Raw genomic sequence first — 3,824 nt, forward strand, 5'->3', positions numbered from 1 at the left:
ATTTGAATAGTTTAAAATCTACAATGATAGGTCATATAAAGTGAAAAAAAAAGCTTCTTCCCTATTACAGAAAGGGAAACTGGAGCAGAAAAAATGTATGACTGTCAAACTGATTAGGTTCAAAGCCTAGTTTCAATACTTACTAGCTGTGCAATCTGGTCAAATTATGTAACATTCCTGTATCTCAGTTTCTTTATGTATAAAATGGCAATGAAAGTGTCAATTTTACAAGGTTATTGTATAGGTTAATTGAATTAATGCACCAAGTCACTTGATATTTGTTTTAGTTTACAAATATTTAGTTTAGATACTTAGTTTAGTTTAGATTTTGTTTAGTTTATCTGTTCTGACCTACAGATAATCTGCAAATACTCTTTCTCATGAACCTTTTAGAAAAGGACAAAACACAGGAAGAGCTGTACAGTGAGACAAAAACCTCTTTGTCTGATGGAAGTTATTTTCGGAAGCAACCAGAAGAAAATATAACTCCTTTTTAGAATTTAGGAAACTATTAAGGAAATAGGGAGTTAGTGCTAATTTCCTAACTTCAAGGTCCATTTTCCTGTGACACAAATGCTACAGAAATTTCCTCAACAGGATGGGCAGTGAGTAGTTTGGATAATTCACCTCAATTCTCCTTAGTGTTCCCTAATTCTCTCTTACTAATTTTTATATGTGAAAAAAATAATAGTACAGCAGAAAATTTGCATCAGTCACTTTGAGACTAATAATAGGGTGCTTTTTACAGTTTGTTTTGAATGCTGTATTTTCCTACTGATAGTTCAATTCTTGAAAATTTTATTGGCCCTGAAAATCTTCCAACCTCAGAAATGCAAGAAAACCTAAGGTTTAACTTGCTGGCATTTATTCTAAAGTAAAATTTTAATACCAAAGATAAGCAGTAACTTGCATGCCTAAAGAAATGTGATGCTGTCCCAGGAAGCAGTGAACTCTACATTTTTTTTTTTTTTATTACAGGTAAACACTCAGATTTTAAAATATATATTTTTTAAACTTAAGACCTAGGCTGTTAGAGCAGTGAGTCCACATTGAACATTTTAGCATCACCCCTCCTTTCCCGACATGCCCCCCAAAAGCCTTAAAGAGGAAACACACACACTGTCACACTGTCTCACTCACTCACACACACAGGGTGGGAGGTGGGAGAGGAGAGGAGGAGGAACAGAGGAAAGAAGTAGAGGAGAAAAGGAGGGGGGAGGGGGAGAAGATGAAGGAGGAAGTTAGGGATAAGAAAAAGTAAGGGCAGTCAGAAAAAGAAAGAAGTCCCTGCTTTTCCCTGCCTGGAGACTTACTTTCTAGCTTCCAAGCAGTTAGGGCAGCTTCCCTGGGTGCTTACTGGGCGGAGCCAAGGAACTTCTGGCTGTAAAGCCTTGAGCAGCTGTCATCAAAGGCCACCCTCTTGCCCCCTCCCCTCATGTGGCACCTACACACATGATGTCAAAAAGCACAAACTTTGTCACAATCGGACAAGCTGGGCAGTTAGAAGTGATGCTCGTGGCTCGCCAGAACGCCATAGTCTTCGTTTCGGGGGGCCACATGCTAACTCTTCTCTGTCTGTGCTCCCTCTGCGACAAGCAGTGGCGGCCCAGCAGAGCACTCCAGATTTCTTTGGATTGATTCTCCCACACGGAGAAAGGCTGAGTCCTAGCGTCCAGCTGTGATCACAAGATCTAACGTAAGATGAGTGCTTCCGTTGCACGCTTTGAAACATCCACACTCTACGCTAGTGACCTGCATCCAGAAGTGAATGAGGCAATGCTGTATGATAAATTCAGCACTGCTGGAACATTCTTGTCCATTAGGGTCTGTCGTGACCTGGTCACTCGCTGATCCATGGGCTATGTGTATGTGAACTTTTTGCTGCATGCAGATACTGAGTGGGCTCTGAACACTATGAACATTGATATTATCAACAGCAAGCTGCTGTGTATTATGTGGTTTCAGCATAACCCATCACTCCGTAAGAGTGAAGTGGGTGATACATTCATCAAAAACTTTGCCAGATCAATTGATAGGAAGTTCCTTTATAAAACATTTTCTGTCTTTGAAAACATTCTTTCTTGTAAAGTAGTAACCAATGAAAATGGATCAAGGGGTTTTGAATTTGTGCGTTTTGAGAACTCAGAAGCCACTAGAAGAGCCGTTGCAAAATTAATGGAATTGTGTTGAAAGGTAGCCAAGTTTTTGTTGGGCAGTTTAAACCTCAAAAAGAAAAGGAAGCAGAACTCAGAGCTAATGCAAACACATTTACTAATGTCTACATCAAGAATTTTGGAGATGACGTAGATGATGAGTGTCTTAAAAAGGTTTTTGGTGAATTTGGTTCCACAGTAAGTGTGAGACTTTTGACTGATAAAAATGGAAAATCCAAAGACTTTGCATTTGTGAGTTTTGAGAATTGTGAAGATGCCCAGGAAACCATTGAAGGAATTAATGGAAAAGTCCTTAATGGGAGTCACGTTTATGTTGATAGAGCACAGAGCAAAGCATAGAGAAAATCTGAGTTAAAACACAAATTTGAGAAATAAAACAAGGTAAGCTCACCAGGTGCAAGGGTGCTAATATTTATGTGAAAAATCTTGAAGATGCTATTGATAATAAATAACCGAGAAGTGAATCCCCCCTCTTTGGCACAATCACTAGTGGCAGGGTCATGATGGAGGCATGCCACAGAAAAGGTTTTGGCTTTGTTTACTATACATCTCTATAGCAAACTAATGAAGGTGTCATGGCAGTGAATGAAAAAGTTGAGATCATTAAACCCTTGTATGTGACACAAAGCAAAAAGTAACATCAGGCTCTCCTCAAGAAGTATGTGAAGAGAGTAGGGGCTTGAAAGATAGAGGTTACCCTATGCTCACAGCTCCCAAGGCAGCAGCAACATCATCACTACGTAACTGCGGGCCCACTCTTCTTCAGCCTCAATGTAAAAGTGCATATATTATCTAGAGTGAAACAGATCACCAGCCCAGGTTGGATGCATGAGACAAGTGCTCAGGCCTGGTGCACTGGGAAGACCCAGAGGAATTGGGTGGAGTGGGAGGTGGGAGGGGTCATCGAGATGGGGAATACATGTAAATCCATGGCTGATTCATGTCAATGTATGACAAAAACCACTACAATATTGTAAAGTAATTAGCCTCCAACTAATAAAAATAAATGGGAAAAAAAAGTGCATGTCTTTGCAAGCCTGTGGCCAAGGTTAAATGTCATCCATCTCAGAATATACGTTATTCCATGCACGCACCAGCAGCACCTAAGCCAACATGAATGATCTCCAGACACCCACAAGTGCAGGGAATCAAATCAACTTGTCAGATCACCAATACAACAACCCAGACCATGACTGTTCACCCTCAAACTTCTGCCTCGGGATCACATGTAAATTTAAAACTCAAAAAATGTGCAAGTGCTGCAGGTGTCCACAGTCCTCCAAAATTTAAAGTAGAAAGACCAGCATCCAGCCAAAACCCTGCCCCCTTTTGTATGCTGCTGCTGCTGCTGCTGAGTAGCTTCAGTCGTGTCTGACACTGTGCGACCCCGTAGACGGCAGCCCACCAGGCTCCCCCGTCCCTGGGATTCTCAAGTCAAGAACACTGGAGTGGGTTGCCATTTCCTTCTCCAATGTGTGAAAGTGAAAAGTGAAAGTGATGTCGCCCAGTCGTGTTCGACTCCTAGCGACCCCATGGATTGCAGCCTACCAGGCTCCTCTGTCCATAGGATTTTCAAGGCAAGAGTACTGGAATGGGGTTCCCCATTTGTATACAAGGTCACAATACATTGAATGCATCTATATTTGCGTC

At 41.3% G+C, this 3,824-nt stretch overlaps 1 pseudogene; it reads left to right on the forward strand.

Annotated features, from left to right (window-relative positions):
* Positions 1-1,914: 1,914 nt before the first annotated feature.
* On the forward strand, positions 1,915-2,549 carry LOC139033148 (polyadenylate-binding protein 1-like; annotated as a pseudogene).
* The last annotated feature ends 1,275 nt before the right edge of the window (positions 2,550-3,824 follow it).

The sequence above is a fragment of the Odocoileus virginianus genome, chromosome X (assembly GCF_023699985.2).
Source record: "Odocoileus virginianus isolate 20LAN1187 ecotype Illinois chromosome X, Ovbor_1.2, whole genome shotgun sequence".
NCBI classification, from domain to species: Eukaryota; Metazoa; Chordata; class Mammalia; order Artiodactyla; family Cervidae; genus Odocoileus; species Odocoileus virginianus.